Source organism: Notamacropus eugenii, chromosome 1 (assembly GCF_028372415.1).
Source record: "Notamacropus eugenii isolate mMacEug1 chromosome 1, mMacEug1.pri_v2, whole genome shotgun sequence".
Taxonomy (NCBI): Eukaryota; Metazoa; Chordata; class Mammalia; order Diprotodontia; family Macropodidae; genus Notamacropus; species Notamacropus eugenii.
The window spans coordinates 150,674,978-150,687,741 of NC_092872.1; positions in this window are offsets into that span (position 1 = coordinate 150,674,978).

The window sequence follows — 12,764 nt, forward strand, 5'->3', positions numbered from 1 at the left end:
AACCACCTTACCCCTCCTCTTTTTACAAGTATTTGCTATAAGGAGGACTCACCGGGTGGAGAGGAACAGATACGTTGCAAAATGAAAGTGATATAAAAACAAAAATATACCAATAAAGTTTTTTGAAAAGGAAAAATCTTTTGCTGAATCAAACTCAGCGTTTGATCTTTTAACATGGGTGTGGCCTAGAATTCTGTCTTGTCTCTCCATACTCCCTCTCTTGGTGATATAGTCTACTCCCTTGGATTCAAGTAGCATCCATAAAGTAAACTCTCAAATCTATATCCAGTCCTAATTTCTCTTTCAAATTCCAGTACCACATCTCCTTCTGTCTTTAGGATATCTCAGGCATAAAACACACATATCCAAAATAGAATTCATTATCTTCTTCCCAGCTTTACTCTGCTTCCACATTTCTCTTTTTCTGTTGAGGACACCACCATCATCTAGTCACCCCGGTTTATAACACTAAGGTCATCCTTGACTCTTCTCTCTCCTTCACCCCCTATGTACAATCATTTTCCGAATCTTATTAATTTTATTTCTACAACCTCTCAAGGATCCTTCTCTCCACTCATGTAACCATCACTTTTTCCTCTGTTAGGTCTAGACCATTAGAATAGACCAATAGTTTACTATTTTCTCCAGCTATAAAATAAGGGTAATCAAACTTGTCATTCATCATAAGGATAGTATGAGATAATTTAAGAAGAAATCCTTTGACTCCAAGCCCTGAGCCTCTGACCGTTTGACTTGAACCTCAAATATTATTATTACTGTCATTGTTGTTATTTAACCAGATTTGTGATTTCATTGGTATAGAGAACAACCTATAAGGAAATTCCCTCTCCCAATGAAAGAACTGTGCCTGCTCTGAAACTTACAGTCTTAGAGAGTTTCCTGGGGCCCTGGGAGGTTAAAAGTTATTTTGCAGGGTATTAGTAGCTCATTCCATATATAATGTAATACCCTGCGTGTTCTTCAGTGACAGGCTAATACATTTCCTGGATTCAATGGTTCCATGTTCTTAGTCTTTTGCATAATGTGTAATTACCAGGCAATTATGGGAAATTATGGGACAAATTAAGCAAATGTGTTCCTTCCTTGTTTTTAAATAATCAACTCAAGGTTTTGGGGAATACATTAATAAATATTAAAAGAAAACTATGGATTATTAGAGAATAGAATTCTAAGAGCCTTGGAGTCAGGAAGATCTGAATTCAAATTCCTGTCTCTGATACTATGACCATGGACAAATTGCTTTAATATGTGTGTAGTTCAGGCAGTGCCTATTTGCTAATGCAAACCAATTCTGGTCAACAGCTACGTTTGTGGAAGGAGAATTCTATACCAGAGGTGTCAGGTACGCAGATGCCTGAACCAGACTGAAATGTAATTGGGAATATTGAACAAAATAAAATACAATAAAACATAGATAATATTACATTTAAAAACTAAATCAATAGGCAGCCTGCAGAGATCCATATGTATTAAATCAGTGGCCCCTCTTTCTATTTAAGTGTGACACCATTGTCTTAAACTGACCAAGCAATCATAAAGCCTTCTGAATTTGCAGAAATTACTACAACCATCTAGCTTACACGATTTGCTAAATTTTACTTTCTCATGTGGTAAACTTTGATATTTATCTTACCTAACTGGTTTTTTACACTCACTTTAGCATAAATTGTCTATGCCTTATTTGGTGACGAGTTTATTGGTTCTAAAAAAAACCTCTTATGTTCAAATAGATTTTTCCCCAGAGTGAAGATATTATGCCTTAGTTTTATCACTTTCCAGCCCCACGACCTTAAGCAAGTCACCTTATCTTCTGAGTTTCAGATTCCTTCTCTATAAAATGGGGATAATCATATTTGCCTTATCTACCTTACTTTAAAGTAAGTTTTAAGTGCTATAGAAATGAGTTAGGTATTATTAACGTCAATATTAATAACAAATGACTAAAATAATCAACTCAAAGTTTTAGGGATAATAAACCCAAAGAGGCAGTGTGGCACATTTGATAGAAGCCCAACCTCAGGGTCGGGGAGACCTAAGTTCAAGTCTTCCCTGTGATATATATTAGCGTGGACAAGTCACTTCAGGTCTCAGTCTCAAGAAACTTTATAAGACTGTAAGTAGTAGAGAAGATGCTGATATGTGTTAGTATAACAAGTTCCTTGGCAGTAATTCCACAATGAAATTACAGGTGTAGTTGAAAAGAGAAGCTTTATTTCTTTTGAAATTTCTTTGCCTCCCTTTCAGTCTAGGGTGTGTGTGTGTGTGTGTGTGTGTGTGTGTGTGTGTGTGTGTGTGTGTGTGTGTGTGTGTGTGTGTGTGTGTGTGTGTGTGTGTGTGTGTGTGTGTGTGTGTGTGTGTGTGTGTGTCTGTGTGTGTGTGTCTGTGTGTGTGTGTGTGTGTGTGTGTGTGTGTGTCTTTTACCATCTTTAGGAAATGACTGTCATAACCACAGTGACCATAGGAGGGCACCAAAGGCAAACTTTACTCTAATATTTAGCCAACGTTGTTATTTTGACCAGGTGATGCCACACCTGGTATCTAAGGCCACAGCAAGTAAGAAAAATACCTGCTATTTACAGGGTGGGCTGTTGATCAGCTGATCCATGCTTATATATAGACAGTATTGGATTACCAATGCCACTAATGCCTTGGCTCCACCTGCAGAGTCTAGAATGTAGCTTGAATGGGCTCCTATCCCACCATGAGAACAATCACAGAAAAGCCCAGAATCTGAGACAGATTCAACTGCCTCAGTGACCAAGTGTCCTTGACTTGGGCTTTTAACCTGGGCCTCCGACCACTTGCCTCAGATAACATAATTACTTTTTTTTTTTTTTTAACCAGACCTGCAATTTCATTGTTATGCAGGGTAGGGAACCTGTGGCCTCAAGGCTACCCATGACAGGGCCACACTTGAGGACCTGGAGGGCCATAGTTTTCCCACCCCTGGAGAGAACTCTCCGTGAAGGAATTCCCTCTTCCAATGCAAGATCTGTACCTGTTCTGAAACTTCCCATCTTAGAGAGTTCCCTGGGGCCCAGAGAGGTTAAATGATTTGCTTAGAGTCACATAGCTGTCCTGTGTCTGAGGAAGGACTCGAACCCAGTTCTTCCCAATTCCAAGGACAGCTCTCTATCAACGATCCCATTATAAAAAGCTAAGCAAAAACTGATGATGACACACAGCATTCTCATTTGCAACATCTCTTTTGTACAGCCTTATGATACAAGTAGTTTAAACATTATTATCTCCCATTAACTTTGTCCTTCTTTTGACCACAGTGTAGCTCCATTTATATCCTAACAATGGGCCACCTGAGCTAGACCATGTCAACATTAATAGGCTTTAGATCTAAAAGGGACCTCAGACATTATCTAGTCCAATCCCCTTGTTTTGCAGATGAAGAAATAGGGTCAGAGAGGTTGGGGAATTTACTGAAGGTGGTCTTCCACTATTGCCATGCTGTCCCCTGAGCATTCCCATCTCAGACAGGAGGACTCTGAGGTTGAGATGTTAAGTGATCTTCCCAGTGACACACAAGGCAACTAAGAGGTGCAGTGGATAGTGCACTGGCCTGGAATCAGGAAGGCTCATCTTCCTGAGTTCAAATCTGGCCTCAGACACTTACCAGCTTTGTGACCCTGGGCAAATCATTTAACCCTTTATGCCTCAGTTTCCTCAACTGTAAAATGAGCTGCAGAAGGAAATGGCAAACCACTCTGGCATCTTTTCCAAGAAAACCTCAAAGGGAGTCACAAAGAGTCAGACACAACAAAGTGACACACAGCTCCTAAGTAACCACACCAGGACTCAAACTCAGGTCTGGTTAGGCCAAACTCAGACTTCATTCCACCATATTATACTCCCTCATACATGTTATAGTGCTGGTGTTTTATTTCACAACACCTCCCCACCTACTTTTCTTCTGTGATATTGATTTTAACTGATATTAATTCTACTCTTGTATTAATTGAATTTAAAAATGGATTTGAATGAAATTGATTTCTGATTCCTGATACGCAGGCTTGCCTTACTGTCTGTTGCTGCCATGCTAGCCCTGGGGACTTTTTGGACTCTCCTAGACCCAGCTTCCTGCCTAACGAGCTGCTCTTAGGGCAGTGCCCGAATAATAGTAAAAATCAAAGAATCTCAGCATGATTCCAGGAAATTATGTTACTCACCTCTTGACAGAGAGATGAGGGACTCAAGGAGCAGACACATTTTTGGACATGGCCAATATGGAAATTTGTTTTACTTGACTGTATGTATTTGTTACAAGGGTTTTCTTTTCTTTCTTTTTTTTCAGTTGGGAGTGTGTGGGGAAGAGGAAGTAAATGCTTGTTCATTTTTTTTAAAAGTAAAATGTACATTAAAAAAAATGACCAGAGCCCATCTGGTCTAACCCATACCTGAACAGGAAACCATATTATCATAAGTGGTCCAGCCTCTGCTTAAAGATCTGCGGTGAGGATGAAATCATTACCTTCTGAGTCTGCCCATTTCCACTTCTGGACAGCTCGACTTGCACTTACCACTCCCACTTCTGCTTTCTGGGGCCAAGCAGCACCTAACCTGTTTTTCTGGGGCCAGTCAGAAATCTAATGGGGGATGTCATTCAGTACTTGGAGATAGCTATCATCTCAACCCCACTAACTTTCATCTTTTTTTCTCTATTTTGTGACAGTTAAATCAAGCTAGTGTCTTCAAACAGTCCTCAAATTGATCTTGAGGCCCTTCACAATGCTAATTGCCATCCTCTGGGCACTCTTAATTTTATCAATGTTCTTCCTAAAATGTGATGCCCAGAATTGAACACAATACTCCCAGTATGATCTGGCTGGAGCACACCATAGCCTAGGTATCGTTTCCCTCATCCAGGAGGCTATGTTTCTTCAAGTTTCATCTAATATCAATTAGCTCTTTTGGTTGCTGTTACATGTTATTGATTCATATTGAGCTTTTCGTCCCAGCCCCCAGATCTTTTCCAGTTTAAGTGCTATCTAGCTATACCTAAAATATTTCTGAAGTTGATGTTTTTTTAACCTAAGCATAAGACTTTATATTTATCTATATTAAATTTCTTGTTGGTTTTGGATTAATGTTCTCTAAATATCTTTTTTATATAATAACTGTCATCAAAAATACTAGTCATCCCTTTGATCTTTGTGTAATCTATAAAAATGTTAGGATACAGAACCAAACTCTGCTAGAGACTTTCTTTCATTTTGATGTCAAGCCATTACCAATAACTAATTTCTCTTGGTCATCAACCTTATTCGATATTCAGCTATTAAACTTAACAAATAACCCATTACTCCAAGAGAGACTGTCAAAAGCTTTTCAGAGGCAATTTCCAAAGTCCAGCTCACCAGTCACATAAGGCCCAAACCTCCTTACATGTATAATCTTTTGTTCGGAGGCCCTCGTGATAAGTGCAATATCTTTGTGAAGAGAAAAAACATTTAGATAAACAGCTAAAAACTGAAACAAATGGATTTCTTTGACATGGCATTGTTAATGATAAAATACGCTGACTGAACTTGGAAGTCACTGGACCTGGGTCCACATCCCAGCTCTGCCACTGACTAGCTGTACAACATTGGGTCAGTCACTTGAACTCCCTGAGCCTGTTTCCTCATCTGCAAAATTCTCATGTTATTTATCTCACATACTTGTGATGAAAGCTCTTTGTGAACCATAGAATTCTTTATAAATGTTGAGGGCATATGTTGTTAGTATCTTGGTTCTCAGGAAAGCCACACAATCCCAGACTCCAAAGGCTTTTGGCTCTAATTAGAAGCTTAATCAAAGCTTTAAGAAATAAGCTAAGAAAGGAATACTTTGTATCCACACAAAGACAAAAGAATAGCTCACAAGGCTCATAAGGAAAAATAAATTATTTATTAAGTTGGGAAAGGGAATCAACCCATTTTATAATCTGATTTATGTTACCTTGGTCAAACAAGCTTTCTTAACTACTTTATTATCCACTTGCCCCCCATCTACAAAGTAGAAACAGCATATAACTAGATATAAGTGAATGCTTTGAGGAGTTATTTGTAGAATTGATAGTGGGGCATGTTTTGTAGGTGAGGCTTTGGTATTGCATCACCAGCACTTCTGGCATGTTCTTGACCAATGGTATCAAACTCAAATAGAAAACAGGGGCCACTGAACTCTGCCTAAGGATCTATGTGGGCACAGACTGACTTACAAAACCATGTATTAATATTATTCATATTTTGTTGTGTTGTTCTTTATTTGGTTAAACATCTCCCAGTTAAATTTTATTCTGGTTTGGGCCGTACTGGGGAGTGTTATTGGCTGCATGTTTGACACTTGGATTGTCTTCACTCACCACTTTCATCATGTCCCTGTCCTGCCGATATATAGTCACTGTGTGAAATTCAAACTGCCTTCTGACCTTTAGGATTGCCATCAATTGCCTTCAAATTCCACCTTACACCATTCCTAATTTGACATTAATCTCATTTATTGTTATTCTCCAAAATGGTGACTTGGTTCTGGCCAAACAATGTTTTCTTTTACTATCAAAGCTATAGATAAATACATAGACAAATAGATAGATATAGATATATACATATGTCTATATATCTTTTTCATTTCCCTTTTTGAGCCTTTGCAGATCAATCAATCAATCCAAAAGTATTATTATGAATCAATGATCTACTAGATATTTGGGATACAAAGATGAAACAGTCTCTACCCTCGGGTGGTTTACATTCTATTGGGGAAGAAACATATATCTGTCAGTCAATAAACATTTATAAAGCACCTAATAGACACATATGTACTGGATATATATGGAATAGAGTATGGAGACACATATATACATACACATATGTGCATATGTACTTCTGCACTCCAGTCCATAACTATCCATTATGTGTGTGTATGTGTACATGTATACACACACACACAAAATAAACACAATATAATTTTGGGACTGATCACTAATAGCCTGAGAGATCAGGAAAGGCTTCTTATAGAAAGTGGCATTTAAGCTAAGCTTTAGAGGAAGCTACGGAATTCCAAGAGCAGAAGGTTAGGAAAGTATGGGAGAGAGCATACACAAAGGCACAGAGAGATGCTTGTCTGGAATGCCTTCCCCCAGAACTGGGGGGTTGAATCCCTTCTTTATTACTAACTTTATGACTATGGGAATGCCATTTTATCTCTCCAGACCTCAGTTTCCTCCTCTGTAAAATGAGGGAGTTGGATTGAATGATCTCTAGGGTCTCTTCCAGTTATAAATCCTACGAACCCCTGTACCTTATTTAAATCACACCGTGCTTGGGAAGTATTCTGTGATTATTCATTGTACTACAGATTCTACAAATTGACTGATTTGAATGTCCCCCTCATCTTCCTCTTCATGATGGCAAGCAAGTTTAGAAATGGAGAGGAAAAGGTGGGCAGAGAAAAAGCAAAGGGGAAGGTTAGAATCTGAATAACCCACAGACTGGATTATTATCCCTTGAAGACTACATATTGGCCGCAATACATTTTCAGGATAATTAAGTTAGAGAGAAATTGTAATTTGCTTCCATTGCCCCAACCCACAATTCCTCTTCTGCAAAGCTCCTGTCTTTCTGGCCTCACTACAGTCTCATTCCCACATTCTTTGGCAGACTCAGGGTGAAAACTCTTCATTAAGGCCACACCTGTAACAGCTGTGGCACCCTAGGCTCCGCTCAAGGCAGACTGAAAATGGGTCTTGTGATTTTTCAGCTAAGCCTGAGCCTCCCCTAAAAGAGAAGGCACAGCAGCTAATCTCTCCCATGACATTCCAGCCTCAGCCACTCAGGTAAAGGCACTGGAGAAACCCTGTGGTTTTTCCTTTCAACTTAGAGAGTTATTCTCCTCTGCCTGGAAGAGGCCTTTGAATTTGATCTTTCTTCCTTTAGAAGTTAGTTTTCTTTCCTGCAAGAAGGTTATTTTTATGACCCAACTAGAAATAGAAAAGCAATCCATTCTAATCAGAGGAGATGCCATTTTCTGCTATTTTAAAAAATGGCTTTAAAAATCAGTTACCAACTCCTAACATTGGTTTCTGCATCAGACTAAGAGAAAAAAGGATGAGGGTGCAGGGCAGATGTTAAATGTCTTTATTTAACATTAGAGCTATCATTTGGTTTTCATAAAATGCTTTTTCGAAAGCTGCTCTTTGGTTTGGGTGTAAGTTGCATTGCTCCTTAGGAGTCATGCCAAGGGAACTAACAAAAATTAAACATGTGAAAGTTTTAGCCTAGATTTCATGAGCTCATCTCATCAAATGTGAGCTATTATTGTCACGGTCAGCTGGTTTCAATTACCACCGTGTACAAATCTTCAGGCCCTTTCTCTTGAGACAACCCACCACCATTTAAAACTCATCACACTAGAGCATCAGTGTAAGGCACTGATATATATAACCAATAGGGATCTCCTATGGCGTGGACTTCAAGAATCACATTCTATCCTCGCCTCTGAGTTATTTCAAAATCAAAGCTCATTATCTTCCAACCTAAACATCCTTCCCAAATTCTAGTAGGACTAAGGCTTAGCAGGTCTCTTTGGGAAGGTAGAGACCTGAAGGAAGGATTCGAGGATGCTGGAGAGAGTAGTGATGGTGGCCTCAGTGGAAAACAAAAGGAATGGCCAAGCAAAGGGACCAAACAATAATCCTGAATGATTTTAAATTAAAGCTTAAAGGTAAAGGGACGTCAGTATGTGGCATGGCTATTCCCATAGGTAGTGTCTGTTATGTGTGGCTTACAGGGTAGAAAAGATATCTCTAGCACTTTCTCTTCGTGCCCTTTTCCAGGCAGCTAGGTGGCACAGTGGATAGAGCACCAAACCTGAAATCAGGAAGACTTATCTTCATAAGTTTAAAGTCAGCCTCAGACACTTACTAGCTGTGTGACCCTGGGTAAGACTTAATCCTGTTTGTCTCAGTTTCTCCTCTGTCAAATTAACTGGAGAAGGAAGTGGTAAGCCACTCCAGTATCTCTGTCAAAAAGGGGTCATGAAGAATTGAAAACAAATAGACAACAAAAACAAAACCCTTCTCCAAGGGAGACTGCCAAGATGGAAGGAAATAGATTGGGGCCACAGATTGGCTACTCTGTTCTCCTCAGAAAGGAGGAATACCAGGAGAGAATTTAATCTACCTCCTCCCAATATATTATTAGTCTAGGGAAGAGGTGTCAAATACATGACCTGCAGGCTTCATGCAGCCCACAACACTCTCAAGTGCAGCCTAAACCATGTCAAAATATCATTGGGAACTGTTTAACAAAATAAATAGACATACAATAAAATATAGATAATATTAATATGTGGTTTTCTAAGTCAATATGTACCTACTGAGATCCTTACTGTCCAGTGGCCTCTGTTTCTATTTGAGTTTGACAGTACTGGTCTATGGGATATAGTTTTCAGGCTCAAGCTAAATTTCTGGTTCCACAGTGAACACACACAGAAAGTAGCAAATAAACCCCATTTATCCAAGTCAATAGCAAAACAGAAATCAAAGAAAGTGTACACACACACGCACACACACACACACACACACACACAATACAGGTTGAAGTAGCTCTCCCATTGGGAGTAAGATATCTCAATTCAACCAACAAAGAGAATTCTAGATCTCATCCAAGGGGGAAAATTCCCTAATCTCTAGTGCAGCAAGCTGAGAATAAGGACATGATCACAGTTCTACTTGTTGGCTTCTTCCCAAAGTCTTTCTCTCCCTTCAGCAACTTGAAGACAGGTTGACATCACCCATCTTCCCTCTTGAAGATGGAAGCCAAAAGCCCAGAGAGTGAAGAGCCTGGATCTCTCTTCTCTCCTGCTCTTATCAGTGCCACCTTATCCCTCCCTCAGGCATGAAACATTGATCTCCACCAATGATGAGAAAGTCCCATACCAGTGATCTTTGGGGCTCAGGTTACAGGCATACTTTGATAGGAAAAAAGCATTAAATATGAAAGGGCCTGAGTTTAAGTCTTGACTCTTCCACTTACTGGTTGAAGATCCTGGTTAATTTTTTACTGCTCCACCTTCCTCATCTCTAAAATAAGAGTGATAATTATTTCACTGCCCATGTGACAAGATTGTTGTAAAGAAATTGCTTTGTAAACATCAAAGTGCCATGGGAAGATGAGTGATCTCATTTACCACCCAAGACACGAGGGAATTCAGTAAGAGATATGTGTTTGGTTACTTGTGCTATGAGATCAGAAGCAAAGGCAGTTTTTGTGTTTGTTTGTTTACTAATAGCGTTCCAGAAACAGACATGGAGCCTATAAAAGTGACTGGAAGTGTAGCAGGAGTAAGTAACTAGAAGTGTGTAGGAATTCCACCTGAGACTCAGTGTCACCAAATGGCATAATGGCCAAAAATATGCCAGAGTGATTGCAGCCGTGTCTAAAGTTTGTTTCTATTTTTTTGGTTGGTGCATGAACATATAGCCTTGGGGGATGCCTATTCTAGTGAAGAGCCAGCAAAGCAGACTGAGGAGGAGCAGCCAGAGAAATAGGAAATCCAAGAGAGCACCGTGTCATTAAAGCCAAGGAAGGAGAAAGTGTTCAGGAGGAGACTTTAATAAGTAGCTTTTCTATGGTGTCTACATCCTGATTCACTGACTTTCCCCACTATTTACAAATATGCCCAGGTTTCTCTTGCCTTTTTTTAAGCTTCTTGTTATCCTATCACTTCATGAAGCTATGGTCCTTTATGTCATCGCTCTTTCCTAGAAAAGATTTTCTACCCTCCTTGTCTTCATTTCCTCACTTGGGACTCACTGCTCAGCCTCTTGCATGTTGCTTACCAAGTTCAAACACAGAAATTATTCTCTCCAGGGTTACTGGTGATTTGTTAATTGATCAATACAATGGCTCTTTCTCCTTTCATTCAATCCTTTTTTAATTGCTCCACATCTTTTGATATTATCAACCACATTCTCCTTCTGGATCCTTTCCTTTCCATGGTGATACTGCTTTCTCTAGGTTCTCCCCCTACCTGTCTGACTTTTCCATTTAAGTATCTTTTGCCCAATTATCTTCCTCTGCCCACTAAGGGCAGACATCCCCAAAGACTCCGTCCTGAGTACTTTTCTCTCTACATTTTCTACCTATCTAGTACATTTTGGGGAAGGATTCTTTTGGGGATTTGGGTTGAACTAGGCAACTACTAAAGGCCCTTCTAATTCCAAAAGTTTGTGATTCTGTGATACTTGTATATAAGGTTTATATATAAGTAGAATATAAGCTCCTTAAAGGCAGAGGCCATTTTATTTTTTACCTCAGTACCTCTAGATCCTAACACAATACTTTGTATTTAGTAGCTGCTTGATAAGTGTTTGTAGAATTAAATTAAAAGATAACTAAAGAATTTCCCCCTCTTAAAGGCATATCATGCTCTAGAAAAGATGAAATAGAAAATGTGAAAGGGAAAAAAAATTCATTGACAGCTGAGATTGTAGTTGAAATCGTTCGTGATATAAACACAGAGTTGCTTAAAATAAACAAGACAAGTTCTAGAGAAGTGCCTGGGACCAATAATGGTAAACAAGCAAGGAGCAGCTGCAATTCTTTAAAAGTGACCGTATCTACCTTTACTGAGCTGTGGCCTCAAACACGCCACCATTAATATGGAAAGAGCAAAGAAAGGGGACCCAGATTTTGAGTGATCCCCAAGGACAGGAGAAAGGTGTAAGAGAACACAAGGATGAGTCTTTCAGATCGTTTTTCATGTTGAAGATGAGATCAAAGGAAAATCTATGAAGTTGTACAGACTTGCAAGCTGAACTTTCTCTGTGTGACCACACTTGATTTGAATATTACACAGCATGTAACAGCCTGGTGAAAATACAAGGCGCAGTAAAGCAGGAACAAAGCTCACCATCCCTGCTAACCCTGCTGGGATGCTTAGAGCAAGCTATGGATGAAAGATTGAAGATAACAGTGGATAATTTATTTGGATTTCAGAATCATTTCTAAAGATGGAGAGATCCAGTGAAGTTGACCAACCAAGAGAAGGAAGGACACTTGTCTTTTCAAACCTATGAAAATGGACAATACATTCCCATTTATGCAGAACCCACACAAGGTTATAATGTTTATGATAGCTGTAAGTATGTAATTGCTTTAGCTTAGAACTATAATTCTATAAAGCCAAAATGCTTGCTGCATGGCTATTCCACAGAAGCTAGTGTTTATCACATTAACCCCAGAGAGGCAACATGGTATGGTGAATAAAGTCCTGCCCTGAAAAAGTGGAATATCTCCATTCAAATCCTGCCCGTGGTCACAGAACTAGTAAATGTCAGTGCTAGTCCTTAACCTGTCCAAGCCCAAAATAGCATATACGATATCTACAGATGTCACAGGGTTGTTGTGAGGGTCAGATGAGATAATGTATGTAAAATGTTTGGGAAACCTTCAAGCAGTCTATGAATGTAAGTTATTACTATCCAAAGACAAATCACCAACTAAATTATGTTCCTTATAATGTTGGTCTCAAGTGTTTTCCATTCTATTTCTATTTTTGGAAAATGCAGCAATCTGTATATAGTATTTGTTCTTCTTGTTGAGTCATTTTTGGTCTTGTCTGATTCTTTGTGCCCCCATTTGGGGTTTTCTTTTTTTTTTCACATTCTTTTTTTTTTTATTTAACTTTGAACATTTATTTTCACAACATTTTGGGTTACAAATTTTCTCCCCTTTTCTCCCCTCCCC